The following is a 19,188-nucleotide window of genomic DNA, read 5'->3' on the forward strand; positions in this document are numbered from 1 at the left end:
TTGTTTTTAGGCCTCATCTATCTGTGGTTGAGATAATGTCCTTTTGTGTTTTATATGAAATTCAATCTCACACATATAATACAAGTGTAATAATACAAAAATTCCTTACAGGAGCGTCACATAATCACATCATGGTCTAGTTCTTACAGGTCTGTGGTGCAGGTAACATCACAATCCCCATTCTCCCGGTAAGGGGATGAGGCTCTGAGAAGTCTGATAACCAATCGAAGGTCACGAAGCCAGTGAGTAACTAAGAAACCCTATACATAAAGTCAGTTTTGTTGATTCCAACTCAATACATAAATGTAATTTTTTTCCTACCAAGTCAGATAGAATCTGGTAAAAGAGAAGCTTCGTTTACATGATCTGTATTTCACAGATTTTGTTTTTGGTCTATAATAATATTACTCAGCACTTGAAAATTTACACCTGAAATTTCCATCTGCAATATATATGATAAAAATGTCTGGGAGTGGGTGCTTTCATTTTAAGTAGGTTGGGAATTAGCCCTGTTAATAATTTATTGAAGCTACTGAACCTTTCCTTTCATGATTTCTCCAATTTATGCATTTTAATACTAAGATCATGTTTGCAATGCATTTGGGGGAAAATAATTTAGCACTTGGCAGATTGCAGAGAATGTCAGTTACCATATTCTCCTTTGGGCTGGGGAAAAGCCCCTAAGGAAAACAATAAAGTGTGGGACAGTCTCGGGATTATAAATATTCAGTTGATGGCTTTTTCTTTAAAAGCAAAATGTATGAAATTTATAGCCATAAGTAAGCTCTAGGTTTACTTTGAGAAACTGAATGTGTATGGCCTGTTTTAACTATTTTCTTTAAAATCGTTTTGATATTTGATATTTAAAGCGAATGGCAAATGTGTTCTTAGGAATAGAATATATTTAAATACTATTTCCTAGATACCTTTTGTCTTTGTATTCACCTGGTTTTAAGAATTACCTACAAAATTACACAATTTGATTAAAAATTAATATGACAGCTGTAGTCCACCAGAGTGAAAAACCCCATAAACAATGCACATGGCAGACTGTCTAAGGAATAACCAGTAAGTTAAATTTATGGTAAATTATTAACAACCTAGGTGGCATATGTGATTGTTATTTTGCCCAAGTTTGGAATGTTTCTTCTTCTATGAATTTGGCAGCAGTTTCCTTCACATAATCTGACGTGAGAAACCAAAAACTGTGGTAGTAAATTGGAGGTTGTAAATGTACCAATTTATGGTAGTCAATTGGAGTAAATTGAGCAAAGTGATGTGTGTAGCAAGTGGTGGTGCTGACTGGAAAGATTGCTCAGGTTTTCTTCTTGAGAAGAGGAGGAAGTTGTCACCATTTGTGTTGCTTGGACCTCCACTTAAAGAGCTAAAAATTCACCTTCTGAACAACCCAAAAATCCCCCTTATTTCAATATTCTGCCCATAATGTTTATAGAGAGATGGCATATATTCCTTCACTAGACATATCATGCTAAATGAAAATGCACTTTTAGTAAGAAGACTGTTTATTTCTTATGTTTGTGTGCCAGCCTCTGGCACTCCCCGCTCCACAACTGTGTGCAGCACTCTCTCAAACACTTTACTATGGAAATGGCTCTCCTGGGTGGATGATTGGTATACTATACATGGATCTATGTGGTGAACTTTTCTCTTATGGAGAGTACCCATGATTCTAGTGAGATTCCTAAGCTGCTCCCTTCTTAAAAGGCATATCTTTTTATATTTAACTTATTTGTGCCTGTGTCTTGTTTACCTGTCAAAGACAGACATCCTTGCCTCTCTGTGCAAGTATCAATGTGCACATCTCATTTTTTCCCAACTCCCTACTCGGTGACATCATAATGGTAACCCAAAGTCAGCTACAATGGCAGTATTTATACCACAGAAATTAGCACACACTACCAATTAGAGTATTTTGTTTTCCAGAAAGCCAGTTGTTAAACATTTCCCAGTATGCTAGTGTTAGAAGTTATATATCCCCACCCCTGACACCTAGAACTCTTCATTCTACTTACTCTTTACTAACCTGGAACCAGGATGAGATTATAGCTGAAGTAGTTTGAACTATTTATGTTTATTGGTAATACAGTTAGTATTAGTATGAAAAAGGTAGACTATATAATATAGTGAAAGTAGAATTGGATACAGAATTAAAATGCTTGCCTATTATTTAAATTTCTGTTTCCAAGCAAACTTGGACAAGCCATTTAACTTTCTCCACATCAATAAAATGGAAAGTATAAAGCTTAGCCCAACTACATAGGAGGATTATTACATGACTTAAAAGAAGTCTGACATCTATGAAAACATTTTGAAAAGTAAAATTTTAATATGAAAAACATTTTGAAAATTTGAATATCAAATTGCATTCTTTTTTGACACTTCAACATTTTCAAGAATTTCACCTATCTTATCATGACTCTGATATGAAGACAGATATATTTATTGCAATTCACATACTGCCAGCAAGGGACAAGATCTTCTAAGTTCTTAGTGCTTTTTCTGTGGGGTATGTGCCCATTGGTAACAGCCACTCAACTGCTGATGCTTCTTGCCCTGTCTCTGTATTTGTCAACATGTTAACTACACCAAATATTTCTCAGTGTCCTAGAAAATAAAGAAAACTGCATGAAACCATCCCAAGTAGAGTATGTGTACCTTCAAATTCATAACATTTTCTGTGTAGTGTTTTTAGTATTAAAGAAAATTAGATGATAACGTATCTAGACAACATGCCTTTCAGCTAAAGCTCATGATTTTTTAAAAAAATCAAAACCAGAATACAAAGTATACAAATATTTTAAGGTATCCAAATTTGAGGAAAAGAATTACAAATTAACTTCAGAGATGTAAGGTATATCCATGAAGAATTTTATGAGAGCTCAGACTAAGAAGTAATGTGACAAAATATAGAAATGAAAATAACAATGATTTTCTTGTCATGAAGGAAAGTTTAGAAAAATTGTAATAAAAATCACACTTAGCCAAGAAAAAATAACAAAAACACTCAATTCCATGGATTTAATTTATTTCATTTTGTCTAAGGAAAAATGTCAAATAGCTTGAAAATAAGCTCATAAAGAAATTTCATAAAAAGTAACTTCTTATTCATTTGTCATGCTGGAACTACAAATTTAACCCCAAATTCTATACCTTCTGGAAAAAAAATTCTTATTCCGATATTTAAAAGACTGACTCTTTGTCTTAATTCATTTAACTAAGATTTTAGTACTTCGTATGTTCATGGCACTGGGTCAGGTCCAATGGGGAATATAAAAGTTATGAAAGAAGCCATTTCTGTATCATGTCAATTTGTAATTGAGTGGTAGATTTTAATGTGCCTAATAAATATACAACAATAAAAACAAATAAGGCAATATTCTTATGATGGCCATAAAGTGCTATGACAACTCAAAGAGTGAAATCACTTCCAGTTGCAAAAACAATGGAATTGACTCCTTTTCAGAAGAGATCACCTGAGCACATCACATTATAGCACATCACATTATAGTGGATTACTCTCATGTACTTCCTTAGACGGAAAGGTGACCAAATGCACTTGAGATAACATTTGCCAGTTAAAGCTAGGGAAAAGATTATTTGCATATCCCTCGACTAACCTGAAAATTTAAGTAACTAAACCATAGCATTCCCCAAACCTTCTGGTTAACTTAATTCTACTGGAATATTCTTTAAGTACATAAGTGAACCATTGATGTTTATTATATTACTATGTTCTTGAGAAGGGCCTGGCACTCTCCCTGGTGCATATCAGAACTCTAAGAGATTTCTGTAGAGGGAGTATTGTAGAAATACAATGCTGTAAGAGAGATGAGATCAAAGGCACATTCAGAAATTGGCTTGCAATACAAAACTAGTCAACATTAAAGACCAAACATTTTGTGCTGAATAAAGGGCTGAAAATATTCAGGAACTGGAAGATCAGTGAGTACTGGAGGAGGCAGGAAAGTTTCCTTGGAGGAGGACAAGATTATAGCTGATCCTTGAAGGATGGCTGGGGAGGGCAGAGGATGGGTATTCCCAGGTCATCACCAACATGAACAATGCTACCAAGAGTAGAACACAAAGGAAATACTCACTGAACAGCAAGAAAATATGAATATCTGGACAGAAGGTTCACGGGGAGAATCATAGGAAAGAATATTGATAAATAAGGTTGAGAGAACCATGGGAAACTGTTACAGAAATGGTATTCACTGTGGCAGAAAGCAATACACCTAATGGCACATTTGCCAACATGGCCCTGATTAAGTATTGCACTGGTTCTTTGTTGAAAGCAGCAAGATCCATGTCCACCTAAAGAAGGAGTTATTTTTAAATGTTACATGACTCAGACTCTTTAGAGTGCCATAAATAATGTTACCTTAATAGCACATGGCTCTTCTAGTGAAAACACTGCTGTCATTACTGGTCATGACTCAATACCTGTGATGTTGGGGCTGGATGTCTGGAAGGCCCACAGAGCTGGTCAGACAAGGCAGATGACTCTGTCCCCAGGCTTGACCAAGAACCCTGCCTCACTCCCCAAGGCCACCACTTCTTCCTTTACATCTCAGCAGGTGCATCTGCTATGGAGACCTAGGTCACATACACTTACCATAGCTGCAAGGGAGTCTGGCAGCACTGTGATAGTCTCTCATCCTCTATGATACAGAAACCAGAAAAGGACAGAACTATAGCAGAAGCTGAGCAAGACAATCTAAATTATTGTGCACACTCAATTTGATAAAACATTAGAAAATAAAAAGCTGTCAACCTTTAGATAAAGCCTGAAATGTGTGTAAATCACTAAAAATATATATAAGGATATGGTGAATATAAATCCTTCCCTCAAAATTGAGAGTTGTATTCAGACATGCCTATTTAATGCAAAAAAAGGGGGATATTTTAGAAACAAAGGTAGCATATGTTTATTACCAATTACTTGGATTACTCAGAAATGTACAGAAAAAAGACCAAAAAAACCTTATTATTTAACTTTCAAATAATCACTCTTAACATTTGCTCTCTTTGATATGAATCTGCTTGCATATTTTAACTCATATTCCATAATTTGATACTCTGCATTTTCACTTTCTAATATCAAGTATTTCACAATTGTGGGACATTTTGGCTATTTGCAGATTTTTGCAATTATAACTATCTCTGCAATTAAATATAGATTATTAAATGTGTTAATACATTCTAGATTATTTTTTAGATTGGTGACATTATTGGGCTAATGCAGAAAATCTCTTTAAAGTCTCTTGATAAACATTAACAAATAACTTTCCATAAACATTATACCATGTTGTACTCATATCAGAGATGTATTCATTTCAGAGCACTTTTTTGGACTCAGATATTTTTATTTTTGAATTATTTTTTAATATTATGTGTGAAAATTATATGTCATTGTTTAAATTTGAATTTCTTGTGTTATAAGTCAGTTCAAATTATTTTTTAAACACTTTAGCAGCAAGTATTTTTTTCTTTTATGAAATATCTTTGTTTGCACTCTATTTGTTTTTTTATGGGAAGTAGGAAACCTAAGAAACTCCTTCCCTTACTATTAAGTTGTGTAAAAAGAAGCCAGCATATGAAACTTCCAGAAAATGAGAAAATTGCAGTATTCTGAATACCTCTTGTGATTGAAGTTAGGATTGTCTATAATGCAACCCTAAAATTTTATAAGTCAAGTCTTCAAGGCAACCTCCATTTCCTTCTACAATACAGACTTTGAAGTCATGCTCATTGGTAGCCTGCGAATGAGTTGTGGTGATGACCCAGAATGACTCATCCAAGGCTGAAGATCTAGCCTCCCAGTCTGTGTACAAGGAGAACAGGTGAATATTAAATAAACCAAAATTGTAATACAAAAGATTAGGCTTACATATCATTTTACGTAAGGGATAACAACACTACAATTGGCCAAAATACACATAAAATGGAAGACTATATTTTTAGATAATTAAAATAGGTCAAATGGAACAGAAGAGGGTATATGACCTCATATTCCTTCCTTCTCTAAATCAGAGTGCTAATTAAGTCTCAGTGATGTCTACCTAATTTTTAAAATATATAGAATTTCAGTCCTAATGATTATTCAGCATTAAATTATGTTATCTGTAGGATTTGGAAGTGGAGTCTATTTCTCTTGTTTCCTAATCCCACTTATCCAGTAAGTTATTAATTTCTGCCTATCTGGTCTTCCAAATACCTCAAGTTTACCCCCATTGCCTAGCCACTGGCTTTGTCCTAATCAAGAAGACTAACAGCCTCTTCATCATCTGGACCAACAATCTCTTCTTAACTGGCTCTCTGACTCTGCCATAGCCCTCATCAGTATATTCACAACATTCTAGAGCATGATCTTTTAAAACACAAATTAAATGTCTCCCCACTGCCTCTTGGACCACATATAAACACCTTAACTCGCTCCAGTCTGGTTCCTCCCCAGCTTTCAAGCCTCCTCTCACTACGCTCCTTCTGCACTCAAGGCTACAACTATGGGGGAGGTTTTTCATTTCTTCTCAGGCATTCGTCAGAACAGCTCATTCTCTGCCTTTGGAGGCTGAGGACAGCCACTGAAAAATTGAATCCTGGTACCAACACTGGAGATTTTGGGCTTATTTTATTTGGTATGAAGCCTTGGAATCTGCATATTTTAAAACTGATTCCACTGTGCACCCAGTTTGCTATTCTCTTTACCTTGAATCATGACCCCTCTATGGCTTTCAATGGAATTACTTTTTATTCAATTATAATGTAGTGACTGTCCACTATATGCAAATCGCTGTGGCAGAGATGCCTCTTATAAATTCCACTATTTAGCATAATTATGACACAGATATATCATTTAACAATTCCTCTCGGAACAAAAACTTTTTCAATAAAATTAGCCTGCGTACTGAGGGCCAGGAAGTATTGGTTTATTTGAGCAGAAAAGGTGGATCAGTAAGCAGCTGCCCTATTTCTTTTTCTTTTTCTTTTATTCTTTAAGTTCTTTAAGAACAGACTAATACACCATCTGAGGGTGCAGAATCTGCAGGTTTGTTATATAGGTGTACATGTGCCATGGTGGTTTGCTGCACAAATCAACCCATTATCTAGGCTTTAAGCCCTGCATGCATTAGGTATTTGTCCTAATTCTCTCCCTCCCCTTCCCCCTAGTCACCCAGCAGGCCCCAGTGTATGATTTTTGCCTCCCTGTGACCATGTGTTCTCATTGTTCAACTCCCACTTACGAGTGAGAACATGCAGTGTTTGGTTTTCTGTTTCTGTGTTAGTTTGCTGAGAACGATGAGTTTCCAGTTTCATCCATGTCCCTGAAAAGGACATGAACTCATTCTTTTTTATGGCTGCATAGTATTCCATGGTGTGTATGTGCCACGTTTTCTTTATCCAGTCTATCATTGATGCAGCTGGCCTATTTCTGTAAAGGACTTCTCAATGTTGAGCATATGGGAGTGGAAGTCAGTGATCTATGGGGGTTGGAAGTTTGGAAGAAACTAGAAAGCACAAAGTCTTTAAGCAGAGACTGGAACAACATGAGGAAAGTAGGGTTATTTCCTCATAGCTGAGACCTGTAGACTTGAGGGAAGCCCACCAAAGCAATATGCTCCCTTACATAGGCATTTTGTATTATTTCTTCCTCCAGTGATAAAATATAACCATGTGAGTTGCTTATTAAGGAAAATTATTTCTGCTTTTTTAAAACTAAACAAATATTGCATACTAAAGATTATTTAATCTTTCTTTGATGATTCAGAATATTCGGTTGTCATAATTATGATTACCAATTGCTTTTGGAAACACTATGATATAGTGGAAAATACTAACTGAGCTTGGTCATCCAGTAGCTTTATAGTCTTTGGCAAATCATGCTTGTAAGTCATCAGAAAAATAAAAATAATTCTATGTATCTCAAGAATTTTTGCAAAAATTAAATGATAGCATATAATGTGTCCATAACAGTTCCTAGGGCGTAGATGAAACCCTATAAATGTCAATCCTCTTTATCTTCTTCCTTTATAATATCAATATAAAAATATAGAAGATCAAAGGCTTAAAAAAATCAAAACACTGAACAACAACAAAAAAGATGTAATAATTTACTCCTGCCAAAAACATCCAGGAAAGTTTAATAAACAATGACAGAAATGATGTAGATGATATTTTGTATAACTGATTCATTCATTTGATTCATTCCTTTGTGTAACTGATTCATTCATTTCTTTCTCTGATGATATTCAGTTTATCATAACATTTTAAACCATTTTAATCTTCTATTATAGATCTTGAGATAAAATGAAAAGGATAATAATTTTTATCAAAGGCATAAATATATCCAAAAGTACAAATAGGTGTGAGATGCAGCTTCACTGTGAGTTCCACTTTCATTAATTACTATTTGTTAGAGGGTGATTATTTTTATCTCCCTGAGATTTCTCTCCTTACTTCATGTTTCTTATTTGATAGACTATGTTTTCTTTCTAATTTATTTTTATTTTCAATATTTTTCTCTTCAAGAAATTGTATCTTGGGAAATCTTCCCAACTCATTAAACTTTAAATTCTCCATTTTTAGTTATTAACTGTTTCTCCTCAAAACAATTTATTATTTCTTTTGTTGCTCCTTGGTCAATGATAATGCGTGGGATTCAATCAACACTAAGAAAACTCTGTGAAATTTTCCTAGTTGTAGCTCTAAATTTCCAATGGCCTAATGTTTCTCCAGTCACTCTAGTTTCTATAGTGCAAGGCTTGATCCAAAAATTTTGGGTGTAATTTTTCTATTTACACATCACTCTCAACAATTGAGCTTGTCATGCTTAATTTTTTTCTAGCTGGCATTTATAAACCTTGAAAGACGGTTTTCTTATTGTTTCACATAGTTTTAAATATCTAAACAACCTTTTGTTCCTGTGAAAGATATCAGCTTTATTCACCTTTCAGGTATTCCTAATTTTTTGTTTTGTTTTGTTTTTTAGTTCTTTCTGTACAACAGATTGATGTGGTTTGACTGTGCCCCACCAATCTCATCCTGGATTGTAGCTCCCCATAATTCCCACATGTCGTGGGAGGGACCTGGTGGGAGGTAACTGAATCATGGGGGCGGGTCTTTTCCATGTTATTCTTGTGATAGTAAATACATTTTACAAGATCTGATTGTTTTATAAAGGGGCGTTCTCCTGCATACTCTCTCTTGCCTGCTGCCATGTGAGATGTGCCTTTGCTCCTCCTTCACCTTCGAACCCCAACCTCCCCGACCATGTGGAACTGTGTGTCTGTTAAATCTCTTTCCTTTATAAATAACCCAGTCTCTGGTATGTCTTTATGAGCAGCATGAGAACAGACTAATACACAGATTAAGAGAAAAAAATCTTCACTTCTCTAAATGCATTTTCACTTTCATGAGAAGGAAAAGGAGAGATGTTACTTATCAATAATTATTCTCATAGTAAATAGAAAATATGAGTTTTTCTTACATGACTGATTTGTCACATTATATATTCAATAATTATGCTTTTTAATTGTTTCCTCTGGACTACACAATTTTAAAGTAGATTTATATTCAATTAATTAAATATACAAAACAATAATTCTTCAAAAATATTTATGTCATGATACTAAATCAACAGAAATGTGGCTCTGACATTTTTGGTTAAGTATCAATGAAATTAAAATTTTCCAAATGCCCTTTTTACAGCAAATTATGTGGAAAAAATAAAAATAATATATCCTTAGCATTTCTGAAAATACTGGTTTTTATAGAGCTTTACTAACCACTATACATGTTCATTTAGACCAGCAATAGAATTGCAAGTTAGGATGAGAACATAAGTCTTTATCCTGGATGCATCCTCGCTCACCACACGCATGTCTAATCCTTAACTAAAACCAAACTGCTGTTAAATCAGGTGGATGACAAGCAGCAGAGATCTTGATCCTCTAAGAAAATAGAAATACTAAATAAAAAGTTAGCATTTCACTGGAGAGCAGTTGAATATGTTAAAGTAAGACAGTTTGCGTACAAAATAAGTTTAACTTAACGATTATAAAGTTTGAAGAAAAATCAAAGTTACCAACCAATACACAAGTGACTAACTGGAGGAAAGCGATGGATTACAAGGACAAGTAGATTACAAAAGAAAATAATGTTCACTGGAGGAAGGGCTTCGTTAGAATGTAAAGGACTGTAGAAAGCTTAGGCTTTCTACAAAGAGAAGAACCAAAGCCGAGAATGGAATACAATGCTTGCAAGGTAACTAGGAGAAAGCATAAGACAATCATAAATATATCATTTTATTAAAACTTGCCTAAAATACTAGATATTTAGACTTATAACAGGATCCATGTGCTGTCCCCTATTTTAGTGGTTTTCCTGGGTAACAAACAAGACTAATAGAGAACAATTATAACATGTTTACTTTTTGACCATGGTTACTTTTTGACCATGGTTCTTCTCAAGCACCTGGATCAAAACCCCATGACAGTCTGTTCACTTTAAAGCAATTTAAAACTCCTACAGTCTCATTTAGTTGCAAATCACAGGCTTAATTCTGTAATTCAGCTGTTCAATCCTATGTGACAATAGAAACTCTCTACTACATTTGAGGCTGGCATTATTCCCTAATGTGGGCCTATGACAGAAGTGCCTACAAATAAAAACTTAGCATTGTCTTCTCTATACCTGAGAAACTCCTCCCCATTAGGAAAAGGGAGGTTTTTATTTTTTGCTCTTAGGGGTTGTTTTGACTGATTGGAGTGAAGCTGATGTTCTCGTGTCTTTCTGAGCCTGCCCAGTATTCAGAGCTGCTTCTTTCTCTCATAGCACTATTCTGAGTTATTTGAAGACCTCCCACACCTGGAGACTTACTGCCTGCAGTCCCTTGACACCAGCAATATCAGTATTCCAACTAGTTTTGGCTCCTCCTATAGCCTCTGAGCATTAGGCCACGGCCAGCTTCCTTCAGCTGAGATCCCATCTACCCTCCACTCGGTCTCTTGGACAGGATCCAAGACTTCCTCTTGTGGGCTTTGCCTCCCACGTGGCCACACCTCTTCCTTTCCCTTGGCAAATTCTGGGAGCTCCATTATTTACCAAATTGCAGCTTTATACTCTGCTATCATGGGCTGACCCAGCTAACATTCAAGCTTTGGATTACTAAAGATGATTCAGACACAAGTTCACTGTGCCACTCAAACTACGTTTGTGTGCTTTGGTGGAGATGGGGAATGGGAGTCACATAAATTCTCCACACGGTCCCTTGGAAGTCCAGTTTCCTAAGGAGTTGTCCTCCTGCTCCTCCCCACTAAAATGAAAGAGGTGAGATATATAGGAAAACTCATTCCAAAGCAACCTTCAAAATTCTTTTTCTAATTTCCAATGCCTGGCATCTCTATGCCATAAATATGGATGGGAAATATAAAGGCATCTAATCAGTTTCCTCCCATGTCTTTTTTGCAAGTTCTGTGTCTTGGTCATTCTATAACAAAATACCATAAAATGGGTAGCTTATAAACAACAAAAATTTATTTCTCACAGTTCAGGAGTCTGGGAAGTCCAAGATCAAGGCATTGGCAGATTCAGTGTTTAGAGAAAGCCTGCTTTCCAGTTCATAAAAAGAGTCTTATAGCTGTGTTTCCACATGGTGGAAGGGGCAAGAAAGCTCTCTGGGGGCTTTCATAACAATCTTAATCTTATTCATGAAGGCTCTGTCCTTATGACTTAATCACCTCCCAAGAGGCCCCACTTCCTAATACCATCACACTGGGGACTAGAATTTCAACATATGAATTCTGGGGGACACAAACATTTACACCATAGCATTCTGCATGGTGATGTTTCATACCTCAGCCGAAATTTTATTTTTCATAACTGTATGTGTGTGTGTATATGTGTATGTGTGTATGTGTAACTAAACACAGAATTTAAAAAGATTTCACAATATATCACAAACACATGTACACAAAAGGTTCAGTCCTTCATAGTGACTTTCACAGCTGTGTGTTCTAGGAAGAGAAATGAGTTTATTTTATAAATAACCTTCTCTCAGAGTTGCCAAAAAGGAATAAAAAACATAAATTTATCTTAGAAATAAGTCCACAATAAAAACAGGCTAAAAAGAAGGAGCTCATGTAAGAAACTTATGTGAAGAACAGAAATGCCATATCCTCAAATCCTTGCAAAGTCCAGGGAGGCCTGTGACCAGACACTATAATCCTGAGAGAGAGCACAGCTACAAAGAGTTAAGATTTGCAGTAGATTTGCTATGAACATGTGAAAGAGCATTTTAAATTGTGTTCCAATAAATAAGTTTTGTGCTTTGGGCCAGTGGTGAAATATTGATGTATTACAAAAAGAAAAAGAAAATAATTTTTTTGTTTTATTTTTCTCAGTAAAGAACTGTTTTTTCCTTAAAAGGATAAACCAAATATCAATAAAGAAGCAGTTGTGGCCTATAATGGGTTGCAAGTATCTAAACACTCAAGTGAGTTCAAGTCTCTTGAAACAAATTGTGTAGCAGATTACTGAGAACATTTACAAATGATACCAAGAAACTTCCATCAATGACCTGTGCGTAAAAATTTATCAAAAATTAGAGAAATTCTGAAAGTCTGAAACAAGTAAGTATAGTTTTAAAAAAACTACCAAAAATTGGTATTTATTGAATATAATACAGGTTATTAAAATGATGACTTGTAACCATATTGAAAGGAGATTGGTAACCAAAAAGGGTAACCAAGTAGAGTCAACATGGCCTCCCCTGACTTTATTCTGGGTCAAAGTAATTGGATTTCTCCTTTAAATATAATGACAATTATGGTTGAACAAAAATGCAGTGGACATTTCTAGATCTCAACAAGGCAATCTATTTAATAATATAGTTAAAAACAACATGAAGGAATGTTGAAGGATAACAATAAAAGAAAGGGAATTTGTAACCTGTTAAGTAACTAATGACGAAAGGTGCTGATTTGAATGGATGTAATTGTAGAGGGATTACTGTCATTTATTGATTCACATGTACTGAATACACTGCTGCCAGCTTTTTACTGAAGGTAGGATTCCTCAGTTGCCTATTTAGACTGCGACTCCAGAGCTAGTGTGGTTTACCTGGTAATGAGGATAGAAATGAGGTCAGCCGGTATTCCACAATCCTAGTGGACAAACAGGTGACCCATCCCAGAGGAATACAAAAAAGGTGTTCTGATGTCTTCGTCACTTATTACTTTGCTCCCTGCAAAAATCGTTAACATTCCTGACATCTAGTCAATCGCTCACCCCTGTTAAAGCAAGTTTCTCCCTGTTGCTTTGCAAAGGCATATAAAACAAATAAGGATGATTTCTAAACAAGGAAAGTTTTCAAATGTGAATTTGAGATATTAAATACGCTTCTGCCTACACAGGCAGTATATCTATAGAAAGAGGAGGGCCCTACTTCAGCCATACTTCATTTTAACCGAAAATGCAACAGTTTGTTAATCCCGTGTATTTCCCATAAGAAGGAAAAAAAAATGTTACATATAAGGCTTAAGGAACCTGAGGCGTCATGGAACGAGTCTCAACATCTTTGCCTGAGAAGTAGAAATTTAGCAATATGACTGAAATAATAGATTTTATTATTATTTTAGATACCATGGATTTATTTTCCTCACATTTCTCATCTTATTTACTAATAAATGTTTAAAGAAGACTGAAGATATGTTTATTGATTTACATTAGATAAATTGACTTTTCAGTAGTGTGGAGTTTCCCTTGGTGGGGTTTTACGTCATTAGAACATTAGTTCAGTGAGCCTAGACTTAGACTTCAGATATTTACATATCTATGAAGCTAAGTCATTAATCATGCAGACAAATTCAATATAGAGAGAAGTTGCTATAATTCTTGGTGGCAAACAATTGAAATAGGTTCATGCTAGCTTGAAGAAAGGAACTTAATTTTTGCAAGGCTATTCAGTTACAGAATCTAAGAAAGAGTATAGCATCCAGGCCAACAGGTCAGAGCTGGGACTCTCATTAATAGGAAACGATGGGTAATTTCCTTGAGTCTTCCCATCAAGACAGGCTTCTGTCTTTAGGTGACTCTTCCCAGCTTCAATCCTGAGAAAGAAACTCTGATGGGGTGGGCTTTAGTTGCAATGTTACACTTTAGCTATGCTGGGGGCTGGTGGCAATTTCTAGTTATAATCGGAACAGGACCTCAAGAAATAGAGGTTCCACAAAAGAAAACTATTGCCAGGTCTCTTTCTCAGAAGAGGGGACAAGTACACTGTGAAAAGTATACTTTAAAATGGGTTCACTACCTTGTAGTTTGAACATTGTACATTAATGGTAAGGCTCTAATTATCTTAACTGGGTAATGAGTTCATAAGTGTTCATTTCTCTTATGTAAATAAATAAGAATAAAAGAGAGCCATGCATAGACTAATGATAACAGTGTGTTAAGAATTAACCTTTATGATTAATATCATATTATAAGCCTGAAATACAAAAATAAACAAATAAAATCAAATAAAATAAAAAATATTACCCTAAACATCAGACAAAGAAAATCAAAACTGAGCAGGTACATTTTAATACTTTGGATGATTTATATTTTACTATTTCTGGATAACAATATGATAAATAATGAAATGATCAAGCAATCAGAAAATTCTCCTAATTCAAATCTTCCTCAACTACTTTCATAAGTCAAAAATGGCAAGTGTGTCTTGGCGATTCTTGATCTTCAGATCTTTTATATCAATGTTAGAATGAGTTTCTCAAATTTAGCAAATACATACACACGAAGAGACACAAAATCTATTGGAACTTTCATGGAATTTTATTCTGTTTATACATTATTTTCAGGATACTCAATATTTATGCCTTCATTTAATTTTCTTATTCATAAACATCCTATCTCTGCCTCTTCCCATTCCATCTCATCCTATTTTGTCCTATCTCTCCACTGTCATTTTTAATATTCTTCCTTAATGCTTAAACTTTCTTTGTAGAGACTCTGCAGAATATGTTAGATTTATTCCTGCTAAAGTCTAAATGTCAGTTCCCCCCTACCCACCCCCTCAACATTTTTATGTTGAAACTTAATATCCAATGTGACAGTGGGTGGGACCTTTGGGAAGGTGATTTTGCCATGAAGGCTCTAACCTTATAAATGGGACTAGTGACCTTATAAAAGCGGCTCAAGTGAGCTCCCTAGTCCCTTTTTTGAGTCCCTCTCTCCATGTGAGGACAGTGAGAAGGCATCATTTTGGAAGCCTCTAGAACTGAGAGAGGCTGAAAAAATTTCTGAGAAATAAATTTCTGTTGTTTATAAATTACCAGTATTTCACTATAGCAGCAGGAATGAACTAAAACAAATTTTAAGACACCTTATAGTTTTTTTTTTCATTATAAATGATGTCTTTTTCTTTAAATTATTTTATCTAAAGTTTATTACTTGTATAAAGACATGCAATTGACTTTTTTATGGTGAAGCACTTTGCTAAGTTTTTCTATCATTTCTAGTTATTTTTATGTATAGTTTTTTGGTTATTTTATGTATACAACCAAATCATTTTCAAGGGATGGTGGTTTTATTTCCTCTATATAAATTCATATGCTTTTATTTATTTATTTTTATTGCACTAACTAGAATACCCAAGTCAATGCAAACCAATAAAATGGTAAAAGTAGATATCTTTGTCTTATCTTATATTTTTTAAAAATCTTATAATTTGTTATCCAATTTGGATGTTCTTTATTTCTTTCTTTTGCCTAATTGCTCTGACTAAAACAATTAGACCACATAGACTTTCAGTATTACGTTGAGTAAAAGTGGGGAAAGTGGACCTTTTTGCCTTGCTCCAGATCTTAGAAAAAATTATTCAATTCAATTATTCTCTATTCATGTAATATTACCTATGAGTTTTTCATATATCATCTTTATTGTTTTGAGGTACATTCCTTCTATATGTAGTTTGTTAAGCATTTTTATTTTGAAATAATGTTGAACTTTTCAATGTGTTTTCTGACTCTGTGGAGATAATCATATGGTTTCTGTCCTTCAGTATGTTGATGTAGTGTATTGTAGTGATCAATTTGCATATGTTGAAAGAACTTACATTCCTGGAATAAATTTTGCTTGATCGTGGTGAATAACCTTTCTGATGTGCTGTTTTATTCAGTTTTCTAGCATTTTGTGAGGATTTTTGCATCTATGTTTATCAGGGATATTGGAATGTAGTTTCCTTTTTATCTTGTGTCTTTGTGTGGTGTTGGTATTAGGATAATACTGACCTTATACAATGAATTTGGAAGAACTCCCTCCTACTTCAATTTTTTGGAATACTTTGATAAGAATTGGTATTAGTTCTTTAACAGTGTGGTAGAATTCAGCAGTGAAGCCTGGACTTTTCTTTCTTGAGAAACTGTTTTATTAATGATTCAATCTCATTATACATTATTGGTATGTTTAGTTTTCTGTATACTCATGGTTCAATATTGGTATGTCATATGTGGTCCAGAAATGTATCTATGTCTTCCTGGTTTTCTAATTTTTTGACATATAATTGTTCATATTACTCTCTAGTGATCCTTTGTATTGTTATCAGTTGTAATGTCACCTTTTTAATTTCTAATTTTATTTATTTGGGGTTTCTCTCATTTTTTTCTTAGTACTCTAGCTAAAAGTTTGTCAATTTTGCCTATATTTTCAACAAACCAACTTTTCATTTTTTTGATCTTTAGTAATTTTTTTAGTCTTGATTTTATTTATTTCTGTTCTGATCTTTATTGTTTCTTTCCACTAATTGGGGGTTTGGCCTGTTCTTGTTTTTCTAGTTTTTTGAGGTACATCATTAGATTGTCTATTTGAACTCTTTCTACTTTTTTTGATGAAAACTTTTCTTGCTACAAACTTCTCATCTCTCTCCATAATCTTTTTCTGTATCCCAAAGATTTTGGTATGTTTTGTTTCCTTTTTCTGTGGTTTCAAAACATTTTTTAAAATTTCCTTTTTAATTTCTTCTTGAACCCTTTGATTGCTTAGGAGCATGTTGTTTAACTTCCATGTATTTGAATACAGTTTCCAAAGTTCCTCTTGTCATTGATTTATAGTTTGATTCCATTGTGGTCAGAAAAGATAATATAATTTTGACTTTTCAAATTTTTTGACTTGTTTTTTGGCCTAACACATGGTCTATCCTAGAGAACGTTCCATGTGCTGATGAGAAGAATGTGCATTCTGCAGCAGCTGGATGAAATGTTCTTTAAATATCGGTTAGGTTCATTTAGTCTAGAGTGCAGTTTAATTCTGATGTTTATTTGATAATTTTCTGTCTGGATGATCTGTCTTGGTAAAAGTGGGATGTGGAAGTCCTGTACCATTATTGTATTGCAGTCTATCCTTGTAGGTCTGTTAATATTTGCTTTATATATCTGAGTGCTTTAGTGTTGGGTACATATATATTTATTATTATATCTTCTTGCTAAGTTGACTCTGTTCTCACTATATAATGGTCATCTTTGTTTCATTTTATAGTTTTTGACTTGAAGTATATTTCATCTAATATGAAAGTATACCTACTCCTATCCTTTTGTGGTTTCAATTTGTATAAAATATATTTTTCTATTTTTTCTATTTAAATCATGTATCTTTATAGAGGAATTTCTTATAGGCAGCATTTAACTGGTCTTGTACTTTTATCCATTCAGCACCCTTTATCTTTTAATTGGGGAATTTACTCCATTTACACTCACTCTTATTATTGATACATAAGGACTTACTACTGCTATTTTATTTTTTTGTTTTATGGTTGTTTTGTAACTCCTCTCATTCTTCTTTTCTTACTGTCTCCTGTTGTAGTTAAGTGATTTTCTCTGGTAGTATATTTCAATTTCTTGTGTTTGCTTTCTATTTTTAGTTTTTATACTACAGGTTTTTGCTGCATGGTTATATAAAACCTTTTATGTTTTTAACAAAGTTATATTAAACTGATAACAACTTTATTTTGATCATAAAGAAAATAATAAATTTTATAAAAACTAAAAATCTCTACACTTTAGCTCTATTTCCCCTGAAATTTTGACTTTTTGTTGTTCCAATTTACATCTTTTTATATTGCCTATCTCTTAGTAATTTTCTCTGTGTTTTTACTTTCTCCAATGACTTTTATACTTCAGGTGTTTTTTGTTGTTGTTATTGTATGTTGGTATCTTTTTTTTTCCAGATTGAAGAACTCCCTTTAGCATTCTTGGAAGACCAATGTGGTGATGATGAATTTTCACAACTTTTGTTTGCCTTTGTGCTTCAAGGATAGCTTTGTTAGGTACACGATTCTTGGTTGGCAGTTTTTTTCCTTTAGCACTATGAGTATGTCATCCCACTTCTTCCTGTCCTGTAGGATTTCTACTGAGAAGTCTGTTGCCAGACAAATCAAATCTCTTCTCTATATTATTTATTTATTTATTTATTTATTTATTTATTTATTTATTTATTTTTACTGCTTTTAGGATCTTCTATTTGTCCTTGAACTTTGAGAGTTAGGTTATTATATGCCCTGGGGTAGTGTTATTTGGGTTGAATCTGTTAATCTTTGACTGTACTATACCTGGATATATGTTTCTCTAGATTTTGTGAAGTTTTCTGTTACTGTGTCTTTGAATAAGCTTTCTACTCCTCACTCTTTCTCAACTCCCTGTTGAAGACCAATGACTCAGATTTGCTCTTTGTAGGCTATGCTCTAGATTTGTAAGCATTCTTTTTTTTCTTTTTTTCTCTTCTATTTATTTCTCAATTGCCTGTTTTCCAGGTCACTGATTATTTCTTCTGCTTGATTCAGTCTGCTGTTGAGACACTCTAATGTATTTTTCATTTTGACCATTGTATTTCTATGCTCCAGGATTTCTGTTTGATGTTTTAAATTATTTCAAAATCTTTGTTAAATTTCTCATAAATTTCTGAATTTGTTTTATGTGACAAATCTTGAAATTTACCAAATTTCCTCACACTGCTGGTTTGAGTTATTGATCTGAGAGCTTACACTTAAACATCTTATTAGGGTCAGTGCTGTCTCATTGTTTTGTTCATTTGGGAAGGCCATGGTTCTCTATCCACTCTTGTTTTCTGTAGACACATGTCTATGTCTTTGCATTTAAGGGAGAATTATTTATTCTA

The 19,188-nt window shown here is 34.1% G+C and overlaps 1 protein-coding gene and 1 long non-coding RNA gene across 2 annotated transcripts in view; one reads left to right on the plus strand and one right to left on the minus strand.

The window, feature by feature from the left end:
• Window positions 1-1,802, minus strand: part of LOC140712048 (uncharacterized) — a 59,113-nt gene extending 57,311 nt beyond the window's left edge. Inside the window, exon 1 of the long non-coding RNA XR_012093501.1 lies at window positions 1,772-1,802. This is a non-coding gene — a long non-coding RNA (uncharacterized lncRNA). The remainder of the gene's footprint in view (window positions 1-1,771) is intronic.
• Window positions 1-19,188, plus strand: part of GALNTL6 (polypeptide N-acetylgalactosaminyltransferase like 6) — a 994,726-nt gene that overhangs the window by 634,256 nt on the left and 341,282 nt on the right. The window lies entirely within an intron of this gene.

This window comes from Chlorocebus sabaeus, chromosome 7 (genome assembly GCF_047675955.1).
Source record: "Chlorocebus sabaeus isolate Y175 chromosome 7, mChlSab1.0.hap1, whole genome shotgun sequence".
NCBI classification, from domain to species: domain Eukaryota; kingdom Metazoa; phylum Chordata; class Mammalia; order Primates; family Cercopithecidae; genus Chlorocebus; species Chlorocebus sabaeus.